The sequence below is a fragment of the Somniosus microcephalus genome, chromosome 10 (genome assembly GCF_052327205.1).
Source record: "Somniosus microcephalus isolate GS21.2 chromosome 10, FLI_Smic_1.0, whole genome shotgun sequence".
NCBI lineage: Eukaryota > Metazoa > Chordata > Chondrichthyes > Squaliformes > Somniosidae > Somniosus > Somniosus microcephalus.
The window spans coordinates 204,275,554-204,290,514 of NC_140996.1; positions in this window are offsets into that span (position 1 = coordinate 204,275,554).

Here is a 14,961-nt window from a genome sequence, read left to right on the forward strand (position 1 = left end):
CCACTATGGTTGAGTGGAACATCTCCACTGGGTCTACTGTAGGTGCCTCTTCTATCGTTGGCAACGGTAGGCGTGATAAACCGTCAGCATTCCCATGCTGTTTTGATCCTTTGTATTCTATGTCATATTGGTGTGCCCCTAGGAAAAGGGACCACCTCTGTAGCCTTTGCGCTGTCATAATGGGAACACCCGTTTTAGGGTTGAATATGGAGACGAGGGGTTGATGGTCAGTCAACAAGGTAAATTTTTGTCCGTGTAGGTAATGGTTGAATTTCTTCACTCCCCATACCAGGCTGAGTGCTTCTCTGTCGATCTGGGCATAGTTACGCTCAGCTGAGTTCAATGAGCGTGACACAAAAGCTATCGGTCGTTCTGAGCCATCAGGGAATCTATGTGATAATACCGCTCCTACGCCGTAAGGGGATGCATCGCACGCCAGTCTGATTGGCAGTGATGGGTTGTAATGAGCCAAAACTTCCTTGGACGTGATCAAGCCTTTACATTTACGGAAAGCACGTTTACAGTCCTCGCTCCATTCCCAAATTACTCCCGTTTGTAGCAGTTCGTTAAGAGGGTGCAGAACAGTTGACAAGTTCGGTAAAAATTTATGGTAGTAATTTATCAATCCCAGGAATGACCTTAATTGTGAGACATTTTCAGGTGCTGGTGCTTATATGACCGCTTCAATTTTCTCAGGGGACTTATGCAACCCTTCTTCATTAATTATGTGGCCACCATATGATATTTGTTTCTGGAAAAATTCGCACTTGGGGCGGTTTGCTCGTAGACCCCGTTCTCTCAGCCTAGTGAGTACCTTCTCCAAATTGGCAAGGTGTTTGTTGTCGTTTTCTCCTGTTACAAGGATGTCGTCTAGGTAGCATTGAGTCCCAGGAATCCCTTGCAGGACTTGTTCCATAGCTCTTTGCCAGATAGCTGGAGCTGATGCTATTCCGAAAACCAGCCGATTGTACTGGTACAGGCCTTTGTGTGTGTTTATTGTGAGATACTTTTTAGAGGCCTCCTCAACCTCCATCTGTAGATATGCCTGTGCCAAGTCAATTTTTGTGAAACGTTTCCCTCCGGATAGTGAGGCGAAAATATCTTCTATCCTCGGAAGAGGATACTGTACCGTGTGAAGGACTGGGTTTACAGTCACCTTGAAGTCTCCACAGATGCAAATTTTTCTCTGTTCTTCAGATTTATCATTATTTAACGTTTTCTTCATGACTGGGATGATGGGTGTTGCCCACTCGCTCCAATCTATCTTGGATAACATGCCTGTCTTTTCCAAATTCTCCAGCTCTGCCTCGACTGCTGGACGAATTGCGTATGGCACCGGCCTTGCCTTAAAAAACTTGGGAATTGCCGCATCTTCCACCTTTATTGAGGCGGTGACGCCTTTCAAGGTTCCTAGTTCCTGTTGGAACACTTCTTTGGCGTTGGCCAAGATGTCTTTTAATCGTTCAGGTATGATGTCATCATCATTTTTTTTCTTACTGGTCACCGTCAGTGCCTGAATGGAGTGCCAGTCCAAACGTATCTTCCTGATCCATTCACGTCCCAACAGCGGTGGACCACCATCTTGCAGAACGTATAAATACAACTTCTGTATTTCCTTGCCGTTGTATACAACAGGCACCTTTATTTTCCCTTTGGGGTATACTTTCTGCCACGTATATGTTTTCAAGATAATGGATGTGTCTTTCAAAGGTATATGCGGAAATAGCCGCTCGTAATCCCGTCTACTTATGACGGTCAGAGCTGATCCTGTATCTAGCTCCATTTTAACTGGGGACCCCGCTATCGTGAGGGTAACCCAAATGGTCTGGTAATCTTCTTTGGCAATTACATTATGTAATTTAAGAGAGCTTAGTCTCTTGTTTCCGGAGTCGCTATCGCTCTTCTGGTCTTCGGAGCTACTGTCCGTCATCATTTGTACCTTTCTGTACTTTTCTTTATTGATTTTTTTTCTGTCAGTGGATTTTTTGTTTCCAGATCGGCATACACGTGTAATGTGTCCCATCTTTCCGCATTGCCTGCATGCTTTGTCCTTGAACCAGCAGTCCCTCTGGTCATGGGTGGATCTGCCGCAGCAATAACATCTCTCGAAACCCCGTGTCATTTCATGGGTGCCGAAGTCCTGTGGCTTTTGCTGTATTTTTGCAGCTCCTCTTGCTGCTGCTTCGTATGATACAGCCACACTGAAAGCCTTGTCCAGTGTCAAATCTTTCTCAGAAAGTAGCTTTTTTTGTGTTCCTTCACTTAGGAGACCGCAGACGAATTTGTCTCGTAGAGAATCTGCCAGTCCTGTCCCGAATTGGCAGTGTAGGGTATGAACAATCTCCTTAAAATTCTTGTCCATCGGTTTGGCTGGAGTGATTAAGTTTCGTAACAGCCCGTATGTCCTTGCGCCCATTAGATTTAGAAGTACCAATGCCTTTTTATCATCTTTTATTTCATTCGCTGTGCAATATTTCTCCACTCTTTCCACATATGTGGTCCAATTCTCTATATCGTTATCGAAAGCATTAATATTGCCAGCCTTAGGCATCTTGGAAAAAAAAATGGCGCCTCCCGCGCTTTCCCGCCGCTGCTGCTGCTGACAACGCTGTTTTCCGCGGTTTTTATTTACAGGTGGAGACTTGTTCCCGCCGGACTCTCTGGGACTTTTCCCTCCCTCTGCTTGTCTGAACGCCGACCTGCTTTGCAGCGCCGGCCGTCTCCCGAGTGCTCCCCCCCTCTGTCTGTGTTTGCCTCCGTCTTCGCTGCTCGGCCCCGCTGCAGAGCCAGCCGATGGAGCCCCAGCCCGCCGCCTAGGAAGGATTATTGCAGTACCTGCCACCAGCTCGGCTAGCTGGTGAAACCACAGTTTTTTTTTCTTGCTTTTCTTTGACTTTCGTCTGAGGAATCGATCTTCTTGAGGTGCTGCCGAATTGCAGGTAAGTCCGTTTCCACTTCGTCGCCACTGTTGTATCCGTGTGTTAATAGAGACACGGAAGGCAGGAGTAGGTTTCACAGGTGTTTACTGAACAAAGTCTGGAGGTGAACTAACAGATACAAGACAATATACAGGCTTATATAGCCCGAGTGGCCATTACCGGCATTACAGTACACAGAGGCTCTTAAAGGCACATACACCACATGAGCCTGTTCCGCCATTTAATGAGATCATGGTTGATCATCAAAATTCAGTACCCTGTCTCTGCTTTCTCCCCATATCCCTTGATCCCTTTAGCCTTAAGAAATATATCTAACTCCTTCTTGAATATATTTAAATAAGTTGGCCTCAACTGCCTTCTGTGGTAGAGAATTCCACAGGTTCACCACTCTCTGGGTGAAGAAATTCCTCCTCATCTCGCTCCTAAATGGCTTACCCCTTATCCTTAGATTGTGACCCCTGGTTCTGGACTCCCCTGCCATTGGGAACATCCTGCATCTAGTCTGTCTAGTCCTGTTAGAATTTTATAAGTTTCAATGAGATCCCCTCTCATTCTTCTAAACTCCAGCGAATATAAGCTTAATCGACCCAATCTCTCTTCATACGTCATTCCTGCCATCCCAGGTATCAGATGGTGAATCTTCACTGCACTCCCTCCATGGCAAGAACATCCTTCCTCAGATAAGGCGACCAAAACTGCACACAATACTCAAGGTGTGGTCTCACCAAGGCCCTGTACAACTGCAGCAAGACATCCTTGCTCCGGTACTCGAATCCTCTCGCTATGAAGGCCAACATACCATTTGCCTTTTTAACCGCCTGCTGCACCTGCATGCTTACCTTCAGCGACTGGTGCACAATGACACCCAGGTCTCATTGCACTTCCCCTTTTCCCAATCTATCGCCGTTCAGATAATCTGTCTTCCTGTTTTTGCCACCAAAGTGGATAACCTTGCATTTATCCGCATTATACTGCATCTGCCCAAGCACCCAACCTGTCCAAATCATACTGGAGTTCCTCTGCATCCTCACAGCACACACGCCCACCCAGCTTTGTGTCGTCTGCAAACTTGGAGATATTACATCTAGTTCTCTTATCTAGATCATTAATATAAAGATATATATACCCAGCCTCTGACCTGCTCTTGTTGCCACAGTATTTATGTGGCTGGTCCAGTTAAGTTTCTGGTCAATGGTGGCCCCTAGGATATTGATGGTGGGGGATTTGGTGATGGTATGCTGTTGAATGTCAAGGGGCAGTGGTTAGACACTCGTTTTTGGAGATAGTAATTGCCTAGTCTACTCAATCTCTATTCATAGGACAATCCCCCCAGCCTAGGAATCAGTCTGGTGAACCTTCGTTGCACTCCCTCTATGGCAAGTATATCCTTCTTTAGGTAAGGAGACCAAAACTGTACACAAAAGTCCAGGTGAGGTCTCACCAGGGTCCTATATAATTGCAGTAAGACATTGTTACTCTTATACTCAAATCCTCTTGTAATAAAGGCCAACATACCATTTGCTTTCTTAATTGCTTGCTATCACCTTTCAGTAATTTGTGTACAAGGACACCCAGGTCTCTCTGAACACCAACATTTCCCAATCTCTCACCATTTAAAAAATACTCTGCTTTTCTATTTTTCCTACCAAAGTGAATAACTTCACATTTCTCCACATTATATTTCATTTGCCATGTTCTTGCCCACTCATTTAGCCTGTCTATATCTCCTTGAAGCCTCTTTGCATCCTCCTCACAACTTACATTCCCACCTAGCTTTTTATCATCAGCAAACTTGGATATATTACATTTGGTCCCCTCATCCAAATCATTGATATAGATTGTGAATAGCTGAAGCCCAAGCACTGATCCTTGTGGGACCCCACTAGTTACAGCCTGCCAACCCAAAAATGACCTGTTTATTCCTACTCTCTGTTTTCTGTCTGTTAACTAATCCTCAATCCATGCTAGTATATTATCCCCAATCCCATGAGCCATAATTTTGTTTAATAACCTCTTGTATGGCACCTTATCGAATGCCTTCTGAAAATCCAAATACACCACATCCACTGGTTCCCCCTTATCTATTCTGCTAGTTACGACCTCAAAAAACTCTTAACAGATTTGTCAAACATGATTTCCCTTTCATAAATCCGTGTTGACTCTGCCCAATCCTATTATTATTTTCTAAGTGCCCTGTTAACCCATCTTTAATAATAGATTCTAGCATTTTCCCTACTACTGAAGTCAGGCTAACTGGTCTGTAGTTCCTCGTTTTCTCTCTCCCTCCTTTCTTAAATAGTGGGGTTACATTTGCCACCTTCCAATCTGTGAGAACCATTCTAGAATCTATGGAATTTTGGAAGATGACAACTAATGCATCCACTATCTCTATAGCCACCACTTTCAAAACCCTAGGATGTAGGAAATCAAGTCAAGGGGATTTATTGGCTTTTAGTCCCATTAATTTCACCCGTACTTCTTTTTATTAATACTCATTTCTTTCAGTTTCTCATTCTCGCTAAACTCTTGGTTCTCCACTATTCTCAGAAGGTTTTTTGTGCCTTCTTCCGTGAAGACAGACACAAAGTATTTGTTTAATTTCTCTGCCATTTCCTTATTCCCCATTATAATTTCTCCTGTCTCAGCCTGTAAGGGAACCACATTTACTTTCACTAATCTTTTCCTTTTTACATATCTATAGAAGCTTTTACAGTCTGTTTTTATGTCTCTCGCTAGTTTACTCTCATTTTATTTTCCCTTCCTTTATCAATTTCTTGGTCCTCCTTTGCTGAATTATAAAATCCTCCCAATCCTCAGGCTTACTACTCTTTTTGGCAACATTATAAGCCTCTTCCTTTGATCTAATACTATCTTTAACTTCTCTTGTTAGCCACAGTTGGACCACTTTTCCTGTGGGGTTTTTGTGTCTTAAAAATATTTGTTTTAAATTATGTATTAATTCTTTAAATGCTAGCCATTGCTTGTCTACTGTCATACCTTTTAATGTAGTTTCCCAATCTACCTTAGCCAACTCGCCCCTCATACCTACGTAGTTTGCTTTGTTTCGATTTAAGACCCTAGTTTCAGATTTAACTAAATCACTTTCAAATTTAATATAAAATTCTATCCTATTATGCTCACTCTTCCCTAAGGGCCCCTTTACTACAAAGTTATTAATTAATCCTTTCTCATTGCCCAATACTAGATCTAAAATAGCTTGTTCCCTAGTTGGTTCCTCAGCATACTGATCTAGAAAACTATCTTGTATACAGTCCATGAATTTGTCCTCCACACTATTACTACAAATTTGGTTTGCCCAGTTTATATGTAGATTAAAGTTCTACATGGTTACTGTATTACCCTTGTTACATGGGCCTCTAATTTCTTGATTTATACTCTGCCCTACATTACAACTATTGTTTGGGGGCCTATAAACAACTCCCACCAATGTTTTCTGCCCCTTGCTGTTTCTTAACTCCACCCAAACTGATTCTACTTCTTGATTTTCGAAGCTAAGATCTTTTCTCTCTACTGTCTTTATCCCATCCTTTATTATCAGGGCTATCCCTCCTCCTTTTCCATTATTGCCTATATCTTCTAAAAGTTAGGTATCCTGGAATATTTAGTTCCCAACCTTGGTCACTTTGCAAACACATCTCTGTAATGGCTGTTAGATCAAACCTATTAACTTCTATCTCTGCTATTAATTCATGTGTTTCATCTTTTGTCTATTTTTCCCTGATGTCACCTTAGTCACTGATGCCTTATACCTTTGTTATTCTCTCTGTCCCTTCCTGACCCACTTTGCTTATTTTTACCCAAAACTCTGCTCCGCTGTAGAGCCTTGACATTTCTCTCGCTGCTTTTAAATTTAGTCTTTCCTGAATCCTCCCACCCCCCCTTCATTAGTTTAAAGCCCTGTCTACTGCCCTAGTTACTCGATTCGCCAAAACAGTGGTTCCAGCCCGGTTTAAGTGGAGCCTGTCCCAACGGAACAGCTCCCTGTTTCCCCAGTACTGGTGCCAGTGCCCCATGAAGCAAAACCCCTGCCTCCCACACCACTCTTTGAGCCATGCATTTAACCTTCTAATCTGCTTATCCCTATGCCAATTGGGGCGTGGCTCAGGTAACAATCCAGAGATTATTACCTTTGAGTTTCTGCATTTTAATTTGGACCCCAACTCCTCAAACTCTCTCAGCAGAACCTCACTCCTAATTCTACCTGTGTCGTTGGTTCCTACGTGGACCACGACAACTGGATCCTCCCCCTCCCACTCCAAGTTCTTCTCCAGCCGCAAGGAGATGCCTTTAACCTTGGCACCGGGCAGGCAACACAACCATCGGAACTCCCGGTCGCGGCTGCTGAGAACAGTATCTGCCCCTCTGACTATACTGTCCCCTACCACAACTACATTCCTTTTCACTCCCCCCACTTGAATGGCCTCCTGCACCATGGTGCCATGGTCAGCTTGCTCATCCGTCCTGCAGGCTTTTCCCTCATCCACACAGGCAGCAAGAACCTCATACTTGTCGGATAAGGGCAAATGCCGAGGCTCCTCCAGCACTTCATCTGGGGTCCCCTTACCTGCCTGAGTTGCAGTCATACCCTCCTGTCCCTGACCACTAACCAGACCTGTACCACTACCTAACCTCAGGGGTGTGACTGCCTCCTGGATCAAAGTGTCCAGGTAACTCTCCCCATCCCTGATGCCCCACAATGTCTGCACCTCAGACTCCAGCTCAACAACTCTGAGCTGAAGTTCCTCAAGATGCAGGCACTTACTGCAAACGTGGTTGTGCAGGATCACAATGCTCTCCACAAACTCCCACATGCTGCAGTTGAGGCACACCACTTGCACTGCCATCCCTATTTAATTAAATTAAATTAAATTTGTGTTTAAGTAACTTAGTTTAAAGTGTAGTTTCTTGACTACTTAATTGATCTAGATTAAGTTATGGGTAATTAAATGAAATACCTACCTGTAACACAAAGCAATGCAAGTAGTGAAGGCAAAAAAGCAGCAACTCCTTCCCCCTCTTCTCCGAATTCCCACTCTTTCCCAATTCCCAAATGAAACACTCTGTTTAAGTGCACTCTGTTTAATTCCGATCTGACCAGCAGTCCTTAAAGGCACGTTCTCCTAGCACTAAACCAATGCTCGATGAGGAGTGACAACAGTCCTCTGGTACCTCGCTCATGTGACCTTTATGTATGCAATTTACTGTAGACCTCCTCTTGATACTCTAATTCTAATCTGCTACTCCTACTTATATTTTGGGGTATATTTTTTTCCAATCGTTAGCAAAAAAAAATGGCATGAGTAGAAAGCTGGGTTGCCCTTAGTCATAAGATCACAGAATTATTATGGATGAGAGAGACCATTTCACCAACCTTAGTATGTTCATCCAGAGATACCCTACAGTCATCCCACTGCAGTACCGAATTGGTTCTTAAATGAATCCAGGGTTTTCACCTCTACTATTGTCTCTGGAAGTTCATTCAATATATATTTATTTTGATGAAAGGTCACTGACCTGAAATGTTAACTCTATTTCTCTCTCCACAGATGCTCCCTGACCTGCTGAGTGTTTCAAGCATTTTCTGTTTATATTCCATGTATTTATTACTCTGGGTGACGTAGAAAGTCCTAGATTAGCCCTTTACTAGCCTAAACTGTGCTCCCTTGACGTGTTCATGCAGTTTACTTTGAACTAATTTTACTTTATTTTTTTCCATACTGTGAAGTGCCTTGGGACGTTATATTACGTTAAAGGTGCTATATAAATATATGTTGTTGTTGTTGCTGTTTAGATGTCTCCTTTCAAGTCTAAAAAGCCTAAAGCTATTATACTCACAGTATTGTTTTTCACTAATAGTGAATGAAGAAAATATACCCCACTGTGTTTTCAGCCAAATGACGGCACAAAATGATATTTTTGTTAAAATAAAAGAAAGATTATATTTTAGAATTACAAATTTGACAGTCAATGAATGGACTGACCTCTGTAAGGAAAACCGTGGCTTAAAAATTGTAAAAACAAGCTTTATTTCTTAAAAAAAGCTTTTCAGAATTCAGTCCAAGTAGAACTTTCTCCATTGTAGAGGCAGTACAATTTGATTTGAGTATTACAAAAGCATTGATTTGACTATTGTCGTGTATGATGAGAAACAAACTGCCCTAGTATTTATTTTTGCTTAACTTTTACATTTTATTTTGAAGCAGCGTTATTAACTTTTGGGTGCAGTTAGTTTTTCATTGTGGATCCACAGGCTAAATCCCAAATTTGTTATTAAATATCTGCCAGCTTAATTTGTTGACTGGTCTTTTGTTCAAGCTTGCAAGTCTACCTGATTAACTTCTTCATTTAAGGACGGTTCATTAACAATAAAGCCTTTTTAAGAGGTGAACAAAACTGAAATTCATTTTGTGACTCTAAAGTTGGTACGAAGCTTGAAGCCTCTGCAATGCCGTGATAACACTTTCCCAGTTTCAGTAAAAGCCCGTCCTCACTCTCCTGCACTCCTTCACAGTGTGAATTGATGTCAGATGTAGTGGAGGAAAGAAATGCCAGCTTAAGTTAAAAGATTACTAACAGAGCATATGTAGGGTGCTTTAGCTTTAAATGTGACTGCTGAAATCTTTTTGGTTTCTGGAACAGCTATGACATACACGCAATATAAATAGACAAATATCTCCAAAGTAAGAATTTCTTTAAAGTGTGTAGAAAGAGCTGAGAGCAAGAAAGCATATGTGTTCAAATATATAAATTATTTGCGTGGCACTTGATCCTGCATGCTTAACCCAATGCTCCTTGAAAAGTGTATGAGGAAATTTGTTACCCGGCTCTAGAGGGCAAGTGGGGCCTTAGCACTTAAAACAGTTTAGAGCAAAAGTTGCATAAATATTTTGATCACAGAAAACTTAAAACTAATCTAGTGGTGTGAATTGAAGCCTATTTTGGGACTGGATGACGATGTTCCCAAACAAACTTGAAGTAAGCTGAGCTATACTGGGCTCACTAAATTAGGGGTTTCAAGACTGCTTCCTTCCTAGATGTTGTCCTGGGTCAGCACATGGCATTCCCTGCTCCTGTTCCTTGTGTTAGACAGGAAGCTTAGTGTGACTACGATGAATAAATTAAGTAGGAGTATCTCAAAACTGACTGCGATCAGCAGGCCATTTTTGAGTTGGCAGACTCAAGTCCTGCGAGCATCTTCTGCCTTCCTGCCAGCTGGTGTATCATGCCTGGACCAGTCTGGGTGATTTCTGTAGATAGTGTCCAAATTGCACCACCCACCCTACAGATGCGCATGTTGGCACGTATAGAAAGGCACATGATAAATTGAGTTAGATGCTTAACACGTCTGAACTGCGTCACCCATTTGTGCATGTAACTGAATATGGACATTGAGATTACGGACTACCGCCTGGACCAACACAGGGCCTTTATATGAAGCTGCTCTTGATTGGGATCTGCAAAGAAGAAAGTAGATTATTTTGAAATTTCAATGTCATTGAGCAGGATAATATAATTTCTTGTTCCATAATGTCTCATCGAAAATGATTTCAAAGTTTCAGGCTTGAGACATTTGATTTACAAGTGTCGGATTCTGTTTTTGTAGTCCGTTGTCTAAAAAAGTGATTGGAAGCAGGTAACTGGTGCTCTCATTTCCTGGGCTGGGCACACTTTCTATAAAGTGTGATTGATGCAGAAACACTTGATGAATCCCGAGAACCCCTTCAATTTACTCCCATCGTGGTTTCAACCAAGTGCTGAGGTTACCATTAAAGCTCAGATTAAGTTCAGTACAAGGTCCCAGGCTATTAAGCGTCAAAACTACACATTGTGGAACAAACCCATAAACATTGTTTTAAGGAGTGAACAATGCACAATGCTGATTAATTTGAACCTGTAGGCTGTAAATTGAACCAATTTGTTTGGCTTTAATAGTCCTTTTGCATGAGAATCTTCATATTTCTATGCCATAAAATGACTTTTGCATGAGTTTGAATGAGTTCAGATTTTAATTCATTCTGCTTTTAGAGAGGAAATGTATGAAATCGAATATCTCGGGTAAAAGGACTTGAATTGTATGTCATTACTCAATTACAATACAACAGCATGTTGTTCAATATCTCTGTGATGCCACTAGATTGTAGTCTACAGCAAAATAAACAAAGCATTCGTGGAACTTTATTCTATATTTATTTGTCCACTTCATCAGAGTTTAATTGAATGATTATTTTACACAAGTAATAAATCCAAAATCAGAGAGTTAAAATATTTGAGCTCTTTCCTGACAATTGCAACTCACTTTCCTTCATTGTCAAATCAAAGGTGTTGTCATGGGTACCCGCATGGATCCTAGCTATGCCTGCCTTTTCGTGGGCTATGTGGAACAATCTTTGTTCCAGTCCTACTCGAGTCCCCTCCCTCACCTCTTTTTCCGATACATTGATGACTGTATCGGTGCCGTTTCCTGCTCTCGCCCCGAACTTGACAATTTCATTCACTTTGCCTCCAATTTCCACCCTTCCCTCACCTTCACATGGTCCATCTCTGACTCTTCCCTTCCCTTCCTCGACTTCTCCGTCTCCATCTCTGGGGATAGGTTATCGACCAATATTCACTACAAGCCCACTGACTCCCACAGCTACCTGGACTACACTTCCTCCCACCCCGCTTCCTGTAAGGACTCTATTCCATTCTCCCAGTTTCTCCGTCTCCGCCGTATCTGCTCTGACGATGCCACCTTCCACACCAGTGCTTCAGACATGTCTTCCTTTTTCCGCAACCGAGGATTCCCCTCTACCGTGGTTGCACTGCCCTTGACCGTGTCAGTTCCATCTCCCGCACTTCTGCCCTCACCCCTGCCCCTCCCTCCCGGAACCACGATAGGGTTCCCCTTGTCCTCACCTTTCACCCCACCAGCCTCCACATTCAACGGATCATCCTCCGGCATTTCCGCTACCTCCAAAGTGATCCCACCACCAAACGTATCTTCCCCTCCCCTCCCCTTTCAGCATTCCGTAGGGACCGCTCCCTCCGAGACACCCTAGTCCACTCCTTTATCACCCCAAACAGCCCTTCCCCTTCGCCTGGCACCTTCCCGTGCAAGCGGAGGAGATGTAACACCTGCCCCTATACCTCCCCCCTTCCCACTGTCCAGGGCCCCAAACACCCCTTCCAGGTGAAACAGCGATTTACTTGTACTTCTCGCAATCTAGTATACTGTATTTGCTGCTCACGATGCGGTCTCCTCTACATTGGGGAGACCAAACGCGGAACACCTCCGTTCAGTCCGTAAGGGTGACCCTGAGCTTCCGGTCGCCTGTCATTTTAATTCACCGCTCCATTCCCACTCGGACCTCACCGTCCTTGGCCTCTTGTATTGTTCCACGGAAGCTCAACGTAAACTCGAGGAACAGCACCTCATCTTCCGATTAGGCACTCTGCAGCCTTCCGGACTCAATATCGAGTTCAACTATTTCAGATCATAACCTCGGCCCCTATTACACATTTTTTCTTGTAATTTTTCCACTCCTTTCCGCCCCCCCCCTTTCCTTTTGTTTCTCTCTCACACCTGGCAGCTATCTCTTGCCCTGCCAGTACACTGTACACCTAATCTCAACCTATTACCATCTCGTCTAGCTCTTTTGTTTCTTTCACTTCTTTTGTCCGATCGCAGCCCTGCCTTCGATCTAATTTCTTTTCTTTCTAGTTTTGAAGAAGGGTTCGACCCGAAACATCAACTCACATTTCTCTCCACGGATGTTGCCTGACCTGCTGAGTTTTTCCAGCATTTTCTGTTGTTATTTCGGATTTCCAACATCTGTAGTATTTTGCTATCTTCCTTCATTGAAGAATGTTTGGCAATTCCATGCTTGGCCACTAGATGGGGTGTGGCACTAGGGTAATCACAGAATCACAGAAACCCCACAGTGCAGATAGAGGCCATTTTGGCCCATCGAGCCTGCACCGACACATATCCCACCCAATCCCCGTAACCCCTACACCAACACATATCCCACCCTATCCCCGTAACCCCACGTATTTAATCCCCCTAACACTAGGGGTCAATTTATCATAGCCAATCAACCTAAACCCGCACATCTTTGGACTGTGGGAGGAAACCGGAGCACCCGGAGGAAACCCACGCAGACACAGGGAGAATGTGCAAACTCCACACAGACAGTCACCCGAGGCCGGATTTGAACCCGGGTCCCTGGCGCTGTGAGGCAACAGTGCTAACCACTATGCCACCGTGCTGCCCGGTAAATTGATGAGGAAAATCGGCAGGCTATTTTAATCCACAGAAATATTAATGAGAAATGTTAAAGTCTGCAGCCCAGTTTAAGAAGGAAGTGTAAGAGTGGATGTACAGGTGAAAGAATCTGTCGGAGGGATTAAAAAAAAATTATTTAGCAATAAAAAAACCTACAGATGCTGATAATCCAAAGTAAAAGCTAAACACTGATGAAGTGTCTTACCTAACATGTGACTATCTTTTCCTTTTGGAGATTGGCTGACCTACAATGCATTACAATAATTTTCTATACTTATTTTATATTTTACAGTCTCATTTTCATGCCTAGCAACCTTATATGATAGACTGATAATTAAAAAGTTAAGAAGATTTTCATTCAAAGTTAGAAGAACTTTTTGTTGTCTTTACAATTAAATACTGTAGGTTGCAAAGTACATTTTACAAACTGTTACAAGAATATCTGTACTGTGACACTGCATATTACAAAACATAATTAGCACTGCTGCTGCCTTAATTTACAAGTTCTTTTCTCCCTCCTCTTCAGATCACACATCATTTCCCCAACAGGGAGCAGGCAGTCTACATGCATGCCTTGGCCAATACTGCTCTGAGATAACTTTGCGAAGTGCGCTCTGCTTCAGTTAGTAAAACACTTTGGCCGCAATTTTGTCGTTGGATACGGGTCAGGTGGTTTCCGGCTTCCAGTCCTGCCCCCGGCTGCATCCGGCCCACGGACGTGATTTTACATTGATTGACCTTGTTAAGCCCGCCCTGCGGGCTTGCCGGCCAATTAAGAGGAAGCCGGTCAGATGACGTCATTTGCCAGTTTTCTTAAAGGGACCGCGCACAATTTTTCTTTGACAGGTCATTTCTCAGTGTTTGACAGCATTGAGGTGCTGCAAACACTGACAATCACTGTACAAAGGTGAGCTTTTGCACCCAGGCTCTCCAATGACTCCCTCCATGGGCTAGAACATATGGCAGCTGCAGGTGAGGTGACAAGCGATCTGTCACTGGTGAGGTGGCACTGGACATCGATTTCAAAACTTTTTACCTACAGAAAAGTGTAAATGCATTAAAAATGATTTTCCTAACATTTTCTTACCTCTGAAACTCACCAGTGCACCACTGGATCCTTCACACCACTTCTGCAGCTGTCATCAATGCAGAAACATTACAGCAGACTCACAACATGCCACACTTTACTGGCGCGGTGTCCGGACGTTGGGAAACCTGAGGCAGAAGTGGCAAAATTGACAAAGAGCCTGTTAACAGGCAGGTAAGTGGCTTTAATCTTCTTCCCACAGCTAGGTGTCGGGTCCCTGCGCAAGTCAGGGACCTGACACTTAGAAAAATTGTTTGGAGGCGGGTTGACGGCAAGATCGGAACCTGCCGTCAATCAAAACAACTTTAACCCTTGACCCGCCTCCAAACCCGCCCTCACAGTGCCGATAAAATCATGGTCTTTGCCTTCTGAGAATTCTTGGCTGAGGTCATGCGCTCAGCACAAATGTAGAATTATAATATACCAAATTAATTCGCACTCACTCCTACTGTATAGAATCCCTGAACCTGGGATAAAATCCAGATATGAACATAACATTTTCCAAATTTGCTTCTTCATTGCATTCTTAATCTGTCAATTAACATCTTTCAGCCAAAGATAGCATATCAAAGTTTCTGGTCAAAGATTTCATTATTTTATAATGAGATAAAAATATTGCAAACATTTATCTATTAATGTAGTTTGTC